General features: G+C 46.1%; 1 protein-coding gene across 9 annotated transcripts in view; it reads left to right on the top strand.

Moving 5' to 3' along the window:
- Nucleotides 1-18,891, top strand: part of LOC147247082 (uncharacterized) — a 68,542-nt gene that overhangs the window by 8,753 nt on the left and 40,898 nt on the right. The window contains exon 2 of one of the 9 annotated variants that reach the window (XR_015109425.1): nucleotides 11,800-11,877. The exons of the other annotated variants lie outside the window; for them this stretch is intronic. The gene's annotated coding sequence lies outside the window, so the exon portion shown is untranslated. The remainder of the gene's footprint in view (nucleotides 1-11,799; nucleotides 11,878-18,891) is intronic. 9 annotated transcript variants of the gene reach the window in all.

Here is an 18,891-nt window from a genome sequence, read left to right as displayed (position 1 = left end):
ATTCCATTCAAGCGTATCGCATATTTTAACCAAAAGAATACGGAAATGGTGCCCTCGCTGGAATTTGCTGCGGCTCGCACACTTGATGTTGCATATCTTAGTAAACGATGTACAGTGTTAACACAAATCTGGTAGTGCCCCCTTGTGATCACACAGTGCCAGAGGCTTCAAGGGACAGGAGAAGCCAAGCGTATGTGCAGCATGAAGAACCACTTTTTCAAACTCCCTGAGCTACAAATCCAATCTGGATGAAACCGTACAAAGAAATCTATGGAACGTCATGATAAACTGTTATTACAAAAAAAATCCAATAACCAAAATAACTGCAACTGTCAGACGTGAACAATGAGCATAAAATGTTCATGGGCAGCTGACATCTTGCCCAGCGTCTGCAAATTAGCAAATTAGCCACAGAGCCAAAACAAGTACATCTACCGAAATGTTGATTAATGTGCATTGTGTCCATACAAGTGAACTAAATATAAATTAGTCACGTAAAAATCATCGTGTCACCCTGATAACACCATGAATATTGATACTTATTCCTTGGAAAGGTGTAGCGTGACCTGGTATTGCGGCCCCTTGTTTTTCATCCCTGGCCTATCAGGATGTGAACTTGCACACTCAGACTACAAAGCGGAGCTAAAATCAAGATTATCAAGGTTGAGAACCCACGGTGACATGGTGAGGAACGCCACACGCTGACCTGTGTGACGTGCACAGGCTCATAATTATGTCTGAATTATTTTCTCAGAAATGCAATGATGCCTGAAGGTCTGCGGTTTCTTCTGACCACTGGACTTTAGTGTCCATTAGTCAAAGGCCCTCTTTCCTGTTTGAGGTGATGTGGTCAGAGCTTTGCAGCCTCAGTCTTTGGCTCCTGGTTTGCTGTAAGTTTGCCTTCATGCTGGTGCAGAAAAACATAACGCGGCGTCTCATGATGTCAACAGCTGTAGCTTTTGATGTACTCGACAAAGATGAATTGATTTCTTGGATGTCGTTCTGCCCTCCTCACCAGTAAGACCAGCAAGTCTGTCTGCTTATTCTAGTCACTTGCTCTGTTCCTGGGTTCTTGCTGGTGTCTGCCAAATGTCTTTTTATGTTATTGTTCATTCGTCCAACATTTGATTTTAACATCAACCTAAATTTCATTATCAGCTGAATTTACTGTCTGTGCAGCGCTGAGGTAGATGTCTGTCAGATGTGCGCTGCCAGCTGGCTGGGCACGTTCACAGCCACGTGTGCGTCTCTGGAATTGTGAAACCATTGGCAGGAATGTGTGTGTTGTTTGCCACAAGTAAACACAGAAGCTCCGCTCTGTACTCAATGAAGCCCTGAGAACTGATTTGCTTGTTTGCGTCTTGGTCTTGTCCCGGTGGAATTTCTCTGAGCAATGTTAAGTCATGGTCAAATCTACCTGAGAAAAACAGGTTGCTTAAAACTGAATTTCAGAATGAGGTGGTTCTGCTTTTTAGACAAACTCTCAGTGCTCGGTGTGTCGGCGGAGGCCCTTCTGCTGCCGCTGGCTCCAGCTTGGTGGCTCAGGTCTCACTGCACATGCTGGACGTTAAACTCCAAATGACGACTGTTCAGCTTTGTCAGGCAGTTTTACCAGGAATCTACACCACAAAAGCAAACAATCCGAGTGGAATTAATCAAATATGGATCAGTGGTGAGAGTTTTCCCCCTGGCAGCGTTTCATAATGAACCCCACGTATCTGATCGGCTGACAACCTGCAGTACGTGGCAGAAGTAATCAAGATTATCTCTGTAGCATCAGCTATAATCAACATTGCTTGGCATGTTCTGTGGCCTTTACCGTCATTTGTATGCTGCAGTTGTCTGTCTGCTTACTGACACACTGTGTGTATAGAAGCAAACACACACACACTTGCACCTGCAGAGAATACCGATGACGCGCATGCTTGGATCACACAAGCAAATATGTTGCATTTGTACATTTTCATGTGGACGACAGTACCAGCTCTCACACACCATAAAACAGTGACCATGCAGCAGCTGAACTCCCTACAACAGACATTTAAAAAAGACCAAAATACAAACTCTGGATTTGACCATCCTGCAACCAACGTTTGACACATTCCTATGTTAACCCTCTCAGGCCTGGCCTGTTTGTAGTCCAACAGGAAGTGGTCATCTCCTCGTTCCTCCCCCAGCAGCCAATAGGATCGCTCCATGTGATTGTGGTGATTGAACCAGTAAATCGGCTCTGGTGAACAAAAGTTGATCTTCCAGGTTTAGTTCATCAAGATCATCTTCACCAGCATCAGCAGAGGGTCTGAATTCTTGCTTGTGTTGTACATCGCTTTGGACAAAAGCGTCTGCTAAATGAAATTGTAGAATTGTAGAAGCCTGGATGCTACGGCTAGCAGTGCTAAGCTAATGTTAGCCTAGGAAGGAACTACATCAGGGTCACATGACTTCAAGGTCCCCACCTCTAAGCTTCAAGCTTCTTGTGTTTCCCCTGATGACCTTTAATGACCTCCAGGACCTCTGTAGGCTCCTCTAGACTCTTGTTAGCAACCCAGGTTTTTAAGACTCCACCACTCCAACATCCACCGGTCTGGTGTTTACTGGTGGATCTGATGTAGAACTGAACCTCCACCATCCACCGGTCTGGTGTTTACTGGTGGATCTGATGTAGAACTGAACCTCCACCATCCACCGGTCTGGTGTTTACTGGTGGATCTGATGTAGAACTGAACCTCCACCATCCACCGGTCTGGTGTTTACTGGTGGATCTGATGTAGAACTGAACCTCCACCATCCACCAGTCTGGTGTTTACTGGAGGATCTGATGTAGAACTGAACCTCCACCATCCACCAGTCTGGTGTTTACTGGTGGATCTGATGTAGAACTGAACCTCCACCATCCACCGGTCTGGTGTTTACTGGTGGATCTGATGTAGAACTGAACCTCCAACATCCACCGGTCTGGTGTTTACTGGTGGATCTGATGTAGACCTGAACCTCCAACATCCACCGGTCTGGTGTTTACTGGTGGATCTGATGTAGAACTGAACCTCCACCATCCACTGGTCTGGTGTTTACTGGAGGATCTGATGTAGAACTGAACCTCCACCATCCACCGGTCTGGTGTTTACTGGTGGATCTGATGTAGAACTGAACCTCCACCATCCACCGGTCTGGTGTTTACTGGTGGATCTAATGAAGAACTGAACCTGCTAGTATCTCTACTGGGAACCACACCCTTGATTTCAGGTCACTGACCTGCAGACCAAAGAACCAGACGCTCTACTAGGAGAGCTGATTTGCTGGGTTTCAGGTCTCATTTCTGTGCTGCTCAGTTCAGGCGATTCTAGAAGAGTGTCTATGTTTCCTCTGGGTTTGTAATGTATGTTCAGAGCATTGTGGAAATTATTGTGAAATTACTGGAACCTTGAGGAGAACAACCACTAATGTTCCACTGAGGCTGCTGCATCACCTTCCGAGAGTAATTGCACAACTTTAAAGTAACACTGCAGGATCTTTCTGTGTGAGGGAACCTCCTGTACAAGTGCCTCTGACATATTTCCTTTGCATGACTGGAAGATCCAGAATGGTCCCTGAAAGTCCCCCTAACCTTTGTGTAGGAGAGAAGTCTCAAATGAACAGGTAAAGACCAAATGGAGAAATAAAAATAATCATAAAAACTGCACAATTCATGAGAGGGGAGTAAAGTTGAGGAGGAGGAAGGAAACCAGCTGAAATAGATGAGGTTGTAAAGGGAGGTTGCGTGTGTGTGTGTGTGTGTGTGTGTGTGTGTGTGTGTGTGTGTGTGTGTGTATGTTTGGTGTTCAGGAGCCCAGCCAGAGAGGAAAACTCACACCTGAGACTGCAGCATCGCTGTTATCAGATCAGTGTGAAACTGCAAACCAGCCCTTTATGACCTATCGCACAGCACAGATGATGACATGTATTAATTTTCTCTTGAGTCTCTGGAGGTGCTGCGATGCATTCAGGACCAGAACATTTTATTAGCAAACAGGAACCATCGCAGTCCCACAGGTAAATTAAAAAAAAAAAAAAAGGAAATTAATGAACCCATTAATCACCCGGCACGATTGATTATGTTCAGATGACTCTATTCTACATTGAACTGATACGCATTCAATGCCCCATGTGTATGTTTGCATTTGTGGATTTTTTCTTTCCATTCAGTGCATTGGTACCACGTGATTGTCCTTTCCTGTGTTTTGTGGGGAAAAAAAGTTCTTTCAGAACGGTGCAGGTCTATTATTTTCATCATACCCACGTTATATATCACCGAAAACAGCGGAGCAGAAGCTGCAGTGTCAGTTTTTCCCAATGTGGTGCGGTCTTAATTTTACACGCCATCCTGGAACCTAGAAGGAAGCTGACGGTTCAGTTCTTCTCCCTGTGGGTGTCAGTGGGCAACGGTGACTGACAGGGCCTGGTGGAACGGCTGCTCTGGAGGCCTGTCGTGCTGGCAGAGCCCTCTGAGCCTGAAACACCCTGAAAACAACCAACGCTACAATAGGGCGAGCATCCTGGGAGGCTGTCCCTCCTCCTGGATGCTCCTCTCGTCTGAGGGAGGCGGAGATGACGGGGGTGGACCATGGCTCAGCTGGAGATGAAACATCCCTCCTCACCTTGCTTTCTCTGCTCCCCCATCAGCCTCTGTGTCATTGGTTACGTTTCCCTACCCGACCCTTTCCTGTGACCTTTTCTCCTGACCTCCTGTAATCCCCCACCTGCCTCTCTCTCCGTCTCTGTCAGCTACACCCCCGTTGCCCCTCTCTGTCATTTCCCCCTCCTCACTTTCATTAACTCATCAAGTCCAAGATCTCCGGTCACCTCTCTGTCTCAGCAGCCCCGCCTCCTGCTCTCACCCCTCAAATCCTTTTCTGTCAACCTCTCCCCTCGTCCCTATTGAAGCCCCCCTTTCTGGAAAACCTCTGGCTGTCACTTCACCTTCCCTCCCCTCACTCTCTTTTACCTCCTCTTCTCCACCACCACCTCCTCCTGTCAATCTACCTCGTTTCATGACCCACTTACAGTAAATCCCTGCAAACCCTCCTGCTCCCTCAATCTCTAATCTTTGCTCTTTCCATGCCTTGTCTTCAGGTAGCTGGTCATCTCACACACACACACACACACACACACACACACACACACACACACACGGGTTTGTGCAGCAATCCTCATTAGGACATTCCATTGACTTCCATTCCTGTGGACAGCCTAATCCTAATCCTAACTTGGACCTAACCTCAATTCACACTTTCACTCTAACTTTAACCAGGAACTCAGAAAAGGCGTTGTGCTGCATCAGGAGGGTTTTGTTCCCAGGAGGACTCGAGGTCCTGATGAGGTGGGTGTTTGTACCAGGAAAGGTCTCCAGTAGGTAGCAAAAACCAGGTGTTCACACACACTCGGCCTGGCTGTCACACCGCCTGACCTGAAACCCTTAAAGTCCTGCTGCTGTTAACATGGCTCTCCCAGTCGGGGTCCTTGATGTGACTTGAACTAATCAGGTGATTCCTGGGTCGCAACGGTTAATGACCAGAAATGTCGGTTTTGTTATTTAAAGGTCAAAGTCTCGTCTCTCGGAACATTCGGGGTGTAAGCTTCCACTTTGGCGATGATTTCAGATGGCGTTCTCCGCCCCCTCTACTATTTGGCGTCCTCCTAGCTACATAAAACAACCACAAACTTCAAGCTAGTTGTAACCTTCTGGCTGAAAATACTGCAATGAGATTTGGATCATAAGGCAAGTTGGTTTATTTCCATTGAGAGTTATGAAGAAGGTGTAAGAAGAGGTTATGGCTGCGTGCCTGTGACAGCAGGATCGTGGCGCGACCAGAGACAACAGCAATGTCACCCCTGACCCTCTAACAACAAGCTTCAGTTCACTGAACCTCATCAGACACTATCAACATCAAATGTATCATCTTCACTTTTAAATGCGACCCTGAACAAGCACCTGATCATCTCTTTTCTCTGTCGCTCCCCCTTTTTTCCGGAGTAAACCTTTTCCTCTCGATTCTGGCCCTCATTCATGTCACACAGCCCCTTTGTGCTGATGTTGGGAGAGGAAGAAGAAATGTGAGTGCGGGTTCTCTCCATTCGTCTGGTCTTTTTGTGTGACTGCGACAACAAAGAAAAGGAGTAGATGGAGAGGAGCTGGAGAGGTCATTAACTGCTTTCTGTCGTTCAAGAGGACTGAAAAGGAGGGTCATGGTGGGGGCAGGTGGATCTTTACCGGCAGTCATTCAGGTGTAGTGACACTCATCCCAGCTTCCATTTGGAATATCAGTTTTTTCCACCAGCCGTAGCCTTTTTTTTTTTTTTTTTTTTTTACTTATCATCAAAGCTTTTAGTGTGAAGCTCATTTTAAAACATTTTTAATTAGAACAAAACTGCATGGTAACGGTGTGGACAACAGTGGCCTCTTAAAACACCATAAAAGAAAGAAAGGAATCGAAGTCTGATTCCCAAACTTAGACCTACCCACCGAAGTAGGAGGCCATCAATGGTACGTGACATCGTGAGATGGAAAATGATGTTCAGGGAGGTGGGGCTGGGTTGTAAAGCAGATGTACCGGGAATCAATCAATCAAGCCGTCTTTGTTGTGTTGTGCCAAGCACCTCGTGCTTCAGTTGGATGAAAAGTGATTTATAGATAAAGCACAGAAAGAGGGACTCGAACCACCGGCGTGGACTAAATCCTCGTCAGAACAAAGGAGTGGCAAACAGATTCGCTAAGATGGAGGATCACAACCTAGATTGATATGCTGTTGATTGGCTACAAATTGTCCCTTCAACAATGCCAGGGGGCATTTTTTCAGCATCTTCTTTCTCACTCAATATTACACAGACACGTCCGTGACAAATGGGTACGTTGTCAGTGATGATATCTATTGATGTGTAGGATTTTGAAGAAGTGAAAGTTTAATGTGGCCTTGGCAGACACCCCCGCTCCTCGGTGCCCTTCCAGTTTAATCCTGTGTTTACAGACGAGGCAGTGTGCTTATCTGAATTCTCGACATGCATGCAAACAAGTTTAGATGTTCGCTGTCAAGACGATCACAACACAACACGCTGAATGGAAAAACTGATTGGATTTAGTTAGTCTGTATGTAAACAAATCCAGAGTGAGTGTGACGGCGTTGAAGTAGGAAACAATGTGACGGGCATTTAAAACGCCAGCTGTGCTGCAGCAGACGCCGAGGCTGTGGTCAGGAAGAATTTTCCTGAGCGATCGAGGAATGTGCATAAACATGTCTGAGCTCTTCTGTCCACTTCCTCACTCAGTTTGTATGCAGCATCATGCAGCTTCGCACCTCAGAGCCTCGTGGCTCCTAAATGTCCCTTTGTGAGGAAAAATCATAATCCCTCTCCAATATGATTCCTCAGTATGATTTTTGAAAATAATCCCAACGCCGACAGTCAAGCCTGCAGAGAATTTCCATCCTGTGTGGCAGGTTTCTGGATCTTTTTAGTTCCCTCACCACTCTTATCAGTCCCTTTTCTAGCTGCTGTTTTCAGAAATCAAAACTGAGCCGGAAACCAGTTCAACTACATGGTATTTTTCTCTTTTTTTGAACAATCACTCCATCGTTACCACAACTGCTAATGTTGGTAGCACCAGTCTGCTATCACCTGTGTCCTCCAAGACAAGTCTGACCTCTGCTGGGATGGGATTGATGGAAAACTTCAAGATGGAGCTGAAATCATAACTCTCTATGTACCAACTGGGTCATCTAGTCGATGTACATCCCTGCTTTTATACTTGATTCCTGGTTTGTCTTTCAAACCAAAGTGCCCTAGTGCTCCAGGTGCTGCTCTGTTGATGTCAGTCCTCTGAATGATACAGCAGGAGGCGAGGAGCTGTGCAGCGACGTCCACAGGAGCCCTAGTCTGGCGTCCTGCAGGTCAGGTGGTGGTGTGAGGACCTCGAGTTGGAGACCAAAACCAAGATGAAAGATTAAAAATTACGTTTTTCAGATGGGCAGACTCATAGTAGCCAACAAAATAATTCGCAGCTTTTAAAAGCACCAGTGTGATAGTCGGACAGTGAAATCTATATCTCCGTCAGTCAGAGTTATTTCACTCTGTTGCTTTCACTCGTGTGCGTTTGAATAAAAGTGCAGGTTTCTCTTTTCTCCCTTTTGTTAACCGCTCGTCTCTCCGCACTCTGCAGCAGCCTTTTACTTTTGTGTCCACTGATGTCTGTATTTCACGACTTTTAAAGGTTTCCTATCTGCGCGCCGCCCTCCCTCTCGCCTCTCAGGTGTGTTATTTATGAGTCAGCCTGCTGGCCTGTGAATGTCTCTGCCTCCATTTTATGCTCAACTCTTTCAGAACTTATTAGACTGTGAAGGGCAATCTGCCCGCTGCAGAGGCCCTGAGAAGGCGCCAGTTTCATCTACCTCCCTGGCTCGCACACGTAGCATGTGGACGCCTGTAGGGAATGTGGCTGTTTTACCTTATAATAACTAATATTGATATGAATCCTGCTCTGCTTGGTCTACAGTCTTGTAATTAAATCAGGGTTTTGAAAAAAACTGAGGAACATGCAAACTGCCGGCGCTGCTGAAGGGCCACGTGTTTTTCGAGGTGAAATACTCCACTGAGCCAGACATTGGATCTGTGTGAGACTTTTCTCACCATGGTGGCTCTGGAAGACTGAAGCCAACCAATCCACAAATAAAAGGCAGCTTTTTTAAAAATCCCACTTGTGGATCTGACCTATGACATCCGGCACAGGACGTCCTCACATCAGGCTCCTGCTCGCTCACCCTTTGGGAAGCCAACTTGTGTGTGGTTAGTTTGTCTTTCTTACAAGTTGTTGGGGTGGGTCAGGTTACACCTGTACCCGTGTAGCAAGGTATACAAGCCTAGACAATCATTTGATGTGGCGATTAACCTTGATGAAGGCAGCGTAGCCTCTGAAGAATCAATCACATGACATGGATGTTTTAATTTTCAAGGTGAATGGGTAACATGGGAGACATTGTAGTGGTAGAATCAGACACGTAGCCGGAACTACTTTCCTGATTGGGCGCAGTGATTTGACGCAGCACCTCCAAAGCTCCACTGGAACTTGGGTCAACAGAACCAAAGGTTTGTTGAGGACTAGAAGAGCGACTGCTGCTACTGATGATGATGAGGAGGAGGACTCCTGCTGGACACACCAGCATCCTGGACCTGAGCTAGCTGATGCTAACACTTCCCACCCACTACCAGCCATTGGGCTAAGCTAACTAGCCTGGACCTGAACTAGCTGATGTTAACACTTCCCATCCACTACCAGCCATTGGGCTAAGCTAAGTAGCCTGGACCTGAGCTAGCTGACGCTAACACTGCCACCCACTACCAGCCATTGGGCTAAGCTAACTAGCCTGAACCTGAGCTAGTTGATGCTAACACTTCCACCCACTACCAGCCATTGGGCTAAGCTAAGTAGCCTGGACCTGAGCTAGCTGGTGCTAACACTTCCCACCCACCACCAGCCAAGGTGCTAAGCTAACTAGCCTGAGCTAGCTGATGCTGACACTTCCCACCCACCACCAGCCAAGGTGCTAAGCTAACTAGCTGTGATCGGGTCATTGCGGAGGAGAGAAGTTTCTCCACCCTTTTGTCTGGGTCTCGGGATGATGGTTGGTGCAGCTACAGTTCTCGCCTTGATCAGTCAGGTTTGTTTCAGGAGTGCTACTGGACCAGATCGGCTGCCTTGATCGCGAAGAGCATGAAAGCTCTCAGAGTAGCGGCTTGTGACATAGAAATGAGCAGTGGGTCAGAACACCAGCTTTGGGAAATGTAGTATTACTGCTATTACTAGCTCACTCATAGTACACCCAGGAGCCAGCAGTGCACCAAATTAGGAACCACATTTCCTTTACTATGTAACATCTACCAACAGAAATGGTTGCCTACGACCTTGTGCTTGTGGGCGCCAGCCTGGACACGTTTGACCCCTCAGGGAATGTTTGTATGTGGTTTCTGGTGACAGTTTTGAAACTCATCGACTGATCTGGATGACAGGAAACAACCCAGAGGGCGCTGGCTGACTGAGGACGCTGCCTCTGTTTGGAGTTAAGTTTTTCATGTTAATTGCATTTCAGTTTTTCTCCAACATTAGAATGTATCTCTGCTCATCTCTCCTCCCAGTTGGTTCCTTGACTTCTTCACCTCCGCTTCCTCCCTCCCTCTCTCCTGCTATCTTTCCACCTTGTTTATATATTTTTTTCTCTCTTATCTCCTGTCAGGCAGGAAAACAGCCATTTGGGGTCCTGCCGACACCAATTTCTACCACCAGAGAGACACACATTCACACACAAACACACACACACACACTTCAATTTCCCCTGCCATATAGTGGGACACCCTGCTCCATCTAATATAGCTCTCAACACAATCTCACATTATCTTCTCCTCCCTCGTTCTCTCTATCATCGGCACATCCCGGACGAAGACTTCTCCTTCCTCACTCTCCTCTTGCTTGCTCACCTCCTTCCCTCCTTCCTTGTCCATTTCTTTTCCTCCTCTTCTCCTGTCCTTTAGTTCCTAACCTCCTTTGCTTCTATCCTCCTTCACTCCCTCCCTCCACCTTTCTATCCATCTGCGATAATGAGAAATCAGGGACTGCTGCTGGGGTGTGTGTGTGTGTGTGTGTGTGTGTGTTTATAAGACCATGGGGATTGCATTTCAGATGGCTCTGCTCTGGTTATTGTCGGGTTTGTGTGTATGTGATCTCCAGTGCGACACACAGACACACACACACAGATAGGGAGAGGAGGTGTGTGTGTGTCTGTGTGTGTGTGTGATATAGGTATGCAGGTGTGTTCTTTAGGTATTTTGACAGGTATTTAACAGGCTTGAGGGTGTGTGTTTAACACACACGTGTGTCTGTTAAAGACGCTGCTTGCAGCAGTGTTCCTGTATGTTCTGCTTCAGACCTGCCGGCAGATTGCAATTGAATCAGAGGTGTGTGTGTGTGTGTGTGTGTGTGTGCTGTCAGTACTGAGGATGCTTGCTTAACTCTTTACCCTTATGTCACATGACAGCGTCCCACCAGATGCCAACTCTGTGTGTTTTTGAGTGTTTATGTAGCAGAGGACAAACTGTGTTTGGTGCCAACAGTCTTTAACTTTTCCTCTCAAACTCGGATGGCAGCCAGCAGCTGAAGGTGTGTGTGTGTGTGTGTGTGTGTGTGTGTGTGTGTGTGTGTGTGTGTTGCAACAATCCTCTGAATTAAAGGCAAAGTAAATTCTCTAAACACAGGATGTACGCTGTCATGCATGCTGGAGGGAGACGTGGACAACCAGCTATCTAAAGCCACGAAATGTGGATTTTTTCTTGTGAAGTTCACAATGAAATTTGTTTTTCTTTGTAATATTTAAACAAATTATTTTGCCAGTAGCTGATAGCATTATTTTCAATAAAATCTCTCTGAAACAAGTTTATATGACATCTACACATTGAAAAACACATGTAAACATTGTGAATGTTAAAAATATAGTTTGGAAAAGACCATAAAACATCTGAAATGTTTACTGCTTTGTTTTCAAATTACATGTTAGACTGCTATGGTATTTTATATTGTGGTTTTGGCGCACAGTTGGCACTACCTGAGCTTGAGAATGTCAGCAGGTGTCTCCGTCTCCCCTGGCCTGGCTCACATGTGCCCCTCCAGTCGCCATTGAGGTTGTTCTTATGCGGCACACGTTGGTAGAAAGGATTTCTTCACCAGTTCTTCAGTAAAGCTTCATCACTACACACAAAATATCGATCTGATTTATTTGATCACAGGTAGGAGGTGCTGGGACAGCAGGTGCTGCCTGAGAGGGATGCCACAGGAAGTGTGACAGGAATTGACAGCATAAAAAGGTAGCATTACCATGTATCACATGCATGACTTCCAGACTTCAGAGTGTCAAAAGGAGCTTTGTTCTGTTGGTCTGAACCCAGTGACAGACTTTCTCAGGCTTAAAATATGGAATGTTTTATTCACCGACCTTCCCTCGTTTTAGATCGCCTTGTCCTGATACAAAGGAATAGAAGAGAGAATTGCTAATAGAATTTAGCAGGTCTGGAGGGTCATTTCTATGCCAGACGCACACGATAATGTGAGTCATTCTACGGTGGGAGAGAAGAAAGAATATCTCTGTCAGAGTGAGTTAAAAATGGGAATAAATTCCATTGCCACATCCAGCTTTGGGTGACGTAATGGGCTCATGAACTTTATTTCTCTTAATCTGACTCATCCTTCCATGTCTATAAAACTAAAATATGCTAAGAAATGCACACTTCTCCTCTGGAAAGTTCCAGATCAACATGGTGGCAGCTCCTTTTTCGAAGGTCTCTCCTGGCAGTGATCCAACAACAAGTTGTGTTTGCCAGACCTTCCATGGTGCGCGGTGCTGCTCTGAGCAACACTCTGGGTGTGTTCTTACTTTTGCAGTTATGGGCAAGAAGGTGCAAATTTGATTTGACATACTGTATCAAAGTTCTGGGCTTCTGGGACAGTGAGTTTGACCTTTGACCGCCAAATTTTTTAGCTCGTCCTTGGGTCCCAGTGGATCATTGCACTTCTATGTTGTATGTGATAGAACTCCCAGAAAGGAAAGCAGGAGAAACGCTAGCTGGAGCGGTGGTTCAGTGCCATGTTGACGATACGAAACTGCAGACTGCACAAGACAAATGAAGGTTGTGTTGATGTTCTGCTGTGTGTCCTTGTTTGAAACCACTTAATGAAATGAGTGTCACGCAAGATCCCATCAAGGCATCCCAAAAATATCGCATTTACGATGGTAGGGGACATTGATGGACAACAGCACCTGAAGCCTTGGGTCTGCGGCTGTTGTCTGTGTCCTCCTAGCACAGCGACGCCCCCCTCAGGGGCTGTTTACACCAGGGCCTTTGGTGAGGTCGGGTCGGAGAGACGCTACTCAATTCAGTCCAGACTCACCTCCCACAGTGGTGACAGGTCCAGCAGCCTCAAACAGAGACGTGCCTGGTCTGTTTTCCTGGAACGACGTGCACCCCGCTTCACCTGAGTGTGTCCACGCTCTCGGCTGAAAAGGTGAGCGAATACAAGCACGGACCCAGAAAGGTCTCCCTGTTCACTACAAAACCCTGGTCGGGCACGTGAAGCAGCGTCCATCCGCGCCTCCTCAGTGGAGCGCCAGCTGCAGCCGGTCATCCAGATATGTGGCCAGGCGGAGACCACGCTGCCTGAGCGAAGCCATGGCGGCGGCCTCGGTGAATTTTACAAACAGCCTCAGGCTCAGTGGCCAGCCAAAGGGGAGCACTGAGGATTTATGCAAGCCAAACCACCAATATTTCCTGGATAAATGGGAGGGGGTGAAAATGAATAAAAAGGCATTACCAATTTTCTACCTGGTTTCATGTTACAACATTATTACGGAAGACAACGGCTCCCCTCTACTTACCGGAGGAAGAAAGTCTAACAACTGCAAACAAACAGCAGTTGAGGTTGTTGTGTGTCCTCGTGGCTCAGTGTCAACTGTAAGTGACTTCTCTCGCTGATAAGAGACAAAAAAGGGTGAATGGGGGAAACGGAAAGAAAGAAACCCAATTTCTCAGAGAAACCCAAAGGGGAAAGAAAAGGTCGTTGGTGCACTCGTGTGTGTGTGTGTGTGTGTGTGTGTGTGTGGCACCTCCTACAAAATCAATACACACTCAGGAATGGATTAATGGTAGGTAAAGAAAAGAGTGAATTTAGAGGTAAAATCTGAGGTAATGTGTATAAATCAGTTCTGTCATTTTGGCAACTCTTCATCCCTAATGGCGCATTTGTAAGTACAAATACTTCTCTGTCCTGTAAATAGTCTGAACGACAGTATTAGAGTCAAGTATCAACCAAGTTCTTGCTTAAGTGGCCAGCTCCAGCTCATATCATTTTGTTTTGGCCTGATTTTGTGGGATTGCAGCTGTTATGAGTCAGGACATCAGACAGGATCATGACTCTGGAGTCCACATTGACATTTGAACTGAAAACTGTCTTGAAGTGATGGTGCGGATCTTTGAGAGGCTGGGATGACCCGCAGCACCGCAGCACTCATTCTGTCTATCGTGACTTCAGAACAGAGTGACTACAGCATTCAGTCGTTTGGAAAGTCGAGTGAAAACTTTGTCATCAGCATTCCGGACCAATTGGATGAACATCAGTTTTTATTAGCTGACGTGATTTTTCCACACCAGCAAATATAAACTGTTTTTCCTGATACGCACCGACACACCTAACCACGTGTTTTACTGCCGAAACCAAACCAGAGCTTGCAAAAGTGTGTGGCAACAAATGAGCGTACATGTGTACATTTATATATTCACAATTCAGATTGTATCATAAATCAAACCCAGGTTTTGAGGTTTCTGAAGACTGTGGAGGACGGATGATGCGCGGCTACATCATCCTCCATCAAAGCAGCAAGTGGCTGCTAATTGTTGCCTCATTCTCCTTGAAAGGAAAGTCAGCATTTTAGCTTGCATCACTCTCTCCACGCAGACTCGGTGTGCACAATCATGTCTCCTATAAATGTGTGAGAGGGGAGCTTGTCTGTGAAATGTGTGCAGCAGCCTATCAAAAGAGGCCCATAGTACTCATTAAGTCTACCGAGTATTAGGGAAGGCACAGAGAGGTCTGAGAGCAGCGGCGTGAATGAGAGAGGCTGGCTCCTGATCAAAGTCTGACAATACTATACTACAGGGAGATTAGCATCAGTGAGATGCGGGGGCGGCCTGGGAGGCTCTGAGGAGACGAGGAAGATTGAATCAATGTGAGAGAAATGGAAGGAGACACAAAATAGAAGGTGTGAGTAAAAAAAAAAAAAAGAGGTAGTTAAGCGAAAGAGAGAGGAAGGCTTTTCATTAGACCTAACAACACCCAGCTGTGCCGGGTGGTGTACCCTTGCATCAGCTTTGCTTCATAAAAAGAGTAACTGAGAGATATGAGCTCAAGACAAACTGCATGTATTCTCCAGTCTGATCTCTCAGCACACACACACTTCCACCCTGCGATGTAAATGGAATGAGCTCTGTCTGCTTGCTTGATTTAACGCTCTCTTACGAGGGCAATGCGGCGGGTGCGAAGGCGTTGTCTTTCATGTTTATGCGCCACGGTGCTGCATTCTAGCTCAGGTGCTGAGGAGCAGAGCGAGGTGGCGGCAGCGGCGATCAGAATGCGGCACCAGTCTCTGCTGCTTGTGTTGAGGCTCCAACTGCCATTATTCAGGAAGTGCTTTTACACACAACCCTGAAGGTGGAAACCCAGTAGGGATGCAGAAATTGTGAACTCCAGGGATTCTGCTACTCATGGTTGAAATAATAATCTGGTCAACACAGCAGTGCAGGAATGAGTCCTGAAACTATTGATTGAGTTCTCATTGATGAAGATCCAGTTCCCTGGTCTCCATGTGAGTGACCTGGAATCAGGTGTGTGGTTCTTAGCAGCTGGAGATATCAGCAGGTTCAGGTCTACATCAGATCCAGCAGTAAACACAAGACTGGTGGATGGTGGAGGTTCAGGTCTACATCGGATCCAGCAGTAAACACCAGACTGGTGGATGGTGGAGGTTCAGGTCTACATCAGATCCAGCAGTAAACACCAGACTGGTGGATGGTGGAGGTTCAGGTCTACATCAGATCCAGCAGTAAACACCAGACTGGTGGATGGTGGAGGTTCAGGTCTACATCGGATCCAGCAGTAAACACCAGACTGGTGGATGGTGGAGGTTCAGTTCTACATCAGATCCACCAGTAAACACCAGACTGGTGGATGGTGGAGGTTCAGTTCTACATCAGATCCACCAGTAAACACCAGACCGGTGGATGGTGGAGGTTCAGTTCTACATCAGATCCAGCAGTGAACACCAGACTGGTGGATGGTGGAGGTTCAGTTCTACATCAGATCCACCAGTAAACACCAGACTGGTGGATGGTGGAGGTTCAGTTCTACATCAGATCCACCAGTAAACACCAGACTGGTGGATGGTGGAGGTTCAGTTCTACATCAGATCCACCAGTAAACACCAGACTGGTGGATGGTGGAGGTTCAGTTCTACATCAGATCCACCAGTAAACACCAGACTGGTGGATGGTGGAGGTTCAGTTCTACATCAGATCCACCAGTAAACACCAGACTGGTGGATGGTGGAGGTTCAGTTCTACATCAGATCCACCAGTAAACACCAGACTGGTGGATGGTTGAGGTTCAGTTCTACATCAGATCCACCAGTAAACACCAGACTGGTGGGTGGTGGAGGTTCAGTTCTACATCAGATCCACCAGTAAACACCAGACTGGTGGGTGGTGGAGGTTCAGTTCTACATCAGATCCACCAGTAAACACCAGACTGGTGGAGGTTGGAGTCTTAAAAACCTGGGTTGCTAACAAGAGTCTAGAGGAGCCTACAGAGGTCATGGAGGTCATTAAAGGTCATCAGGGGGAACACAAGAAGCCTGAAGCTTAGTGGTGGTGACGTTGAAGTCATGTGACCCTGGTGTAGCTCCTTCATACTGTAGGCTAAGGTTAGTTTAGCACTGCTAACCGTAGCATCCAGGCTTCCAGCATCAACTTTTGTTCACCAGAGCTGATTTACTGATTCAATCACCACAATCACATGGAGCGATCCTATTGGCTGCTGGGGGAGGAGCCAGGAGATGATGACTTCCTGTTGGTGGAGGAACCAGGAGATGACCACTTCCTGCTGGACTGTTCAAGTCAATTTATTTGTACAGCTCCAAACCACCAGAAGTGTGCTCTCCTGACTCTTTATTAGTGGAGCAGGTCTAGAATCTCAGTCCTTGAATCGATTTACTCCCAGACAAGCACATCTTGTGACAGCGGCAACAGAAACCTTTCTTTGAACAGGCAGGAATGTGGCGCGGATCCAGGCTTTATGGAAGCGGCATCTGGGTTGACTGGGTGGGGGGAGGAGACAGAAAACAGTGGCAGAGACAAAGATGGATAAAAGAATGGGCCTGATACGGAAACACTAAAAGAGGAAGAGACACACAGAGAGAGAAAGAAGGGGGGAGAATGACAGACAGACAGGGACAGACTACAAATATACATCCCACCTGGCATGCTAGCTTCCTGTAGGAGGAAACGACCACACAGAACGCTTGGAAATGACTTATGAGCTTCAGGAAAAAAATTGTCTCTCACCTTCAGAATGTGTTTTTTGTCTGTCAAGCTCCCGTCAGCTCCTTGTCCTCGTCTCCTCACTGCCCTCATTCCACCTCGACCATCACAAACACACGTCCACACAGCCGCGCAACGCCACCAACACACACTCCAGGGTGTTGCAATGACGGACGCCTGAGCTGCAGGGTGAAAATTGAGGCCGGATGCCACGTCAAACCAAGGACTCATAACACCTCAATACATCAGCCTGTGTGTGTGTGTGTGTGTGTGTGTGTGCGCTTCTTTCTAAGAGGACACCACTTGTGAGTCCTCAGCCACAAACACACACTAACTACCGTTCCCCCCTGTCATTCACACACACACACACACACACACACACACACACACACAATCAATCCATCAGAGATTGTAGCGAACAGATGAGTCACTCCAGATAGGCTATCTCAACACAGAGAGACAGTGCTCTATTTGTCACACTCGTTTACGGATGTCTCTCCATTCATCTTCCAGTTCGTGTCCGTCTTTAAGGAGATGGAAAGAAAGATGGCGGTGTGACCTCTTATAGATTGTCTGAACTCACCCCCCTCTTTTGATTCCACCTCCCATTTTTAACTGCCTTTTCCACTTCCCTCTCCTCCCTCCTTTTCCCCTCCATCTCTTCTTCCCTTCATCTTTCCCACTTCGGCACGCCATTGATGCAACACTTCAAAGTGCAGTGACTTCTCTGTGCTGGGAAAGTGCAGCCCTCTAAAAGCTGGAGTGTGAGACACAATGCCGAAGCTCCTGCATCACTTTGAGAGAGTGAACAAATAACCCGGAGAATCCCATCACAGCTGGAGAGATCTTATGCAGCGCTGTGTGATCTCATGGTAATTTCTAGCAAATTTATACACACCGGTTTAGTAAGCACTGTATGGAAAATAGAAAAGGAGAATAGAAACGGTCTCAGAATCTCATTAAGAAGGACGCCTCCGGGCCGGTGAGAAGGTGAGAGACCATGAGGTTCAGAGGTGAGGAAAACTGACACAGCCGAACGCTAAGCAAGCTAAGGTGTCGTCGGTTTGTTGGCTCATATTTCCATCAGCAGTTCTCCATCGTTGGAAGCTCTGTGCTGAATGGGTGGAGCTTCGCTTGGCGCCAAATCAAAGAGTTGATCTGAAGTTGCTACAGGTGTGTGTGTGTGTGTGTGTGTGTGTATGTGGATAGATAGATAGATAGATAGATAGATAGATAGATAGATAGATATTCTATGTATATATATATCTATCTCTAGATAGATATCTCTAGATAGATATATAGAGATATCTATAGATATCTATCTATAGATATCTATATATATATATCTATAGATATCTATATATATATCTATAGATATCTATATATATATCTATAGATATCTATATATATATCTATAGATATCTATATATATATCTATAGATATCTATATATATATCTATAGATATCTATATATATATCTATAGATATCTATATATATATCTATAGATATCTATATATATATCTATAGATATCTATATATATATCTATAGATATCTATATAGATATCTATAGAAATCTATCTAGAGATATCTATAGAGATATCTATAGATATCTCTATATATCTATCTAGAGATATCTATCTAGAGATATATCTAGATAGATATCTAGAGATATCTATCTAGAGATATATCTAGATAGATATCTAGAGATATCTGTAGATGTCTATAGATATATATA

The sequence above is a fragment of the Aulostomus chinensis genome, chromosome 16 (assembly GCF_037954235.1).
Source record: "Aulostomus chinensis isolate RoL2024-O1b breed Wild chromosome 16, RoL_Achi_v1.0, whole genome shotgun sequence".
NCBI classification, from domain to species: domain Eukaryota; kingdom Metazoa; phylum Chordata; class Actinopteri; order Syngnathiformes; family Aulostomidae; genus Aulostomus; species Aulostomus chinensis.
The sequence above is the reverse complement of the archived record's forward strand: the minus strand, read 5'-3'. Positions and strand labels throughout refer to the sequence as shown.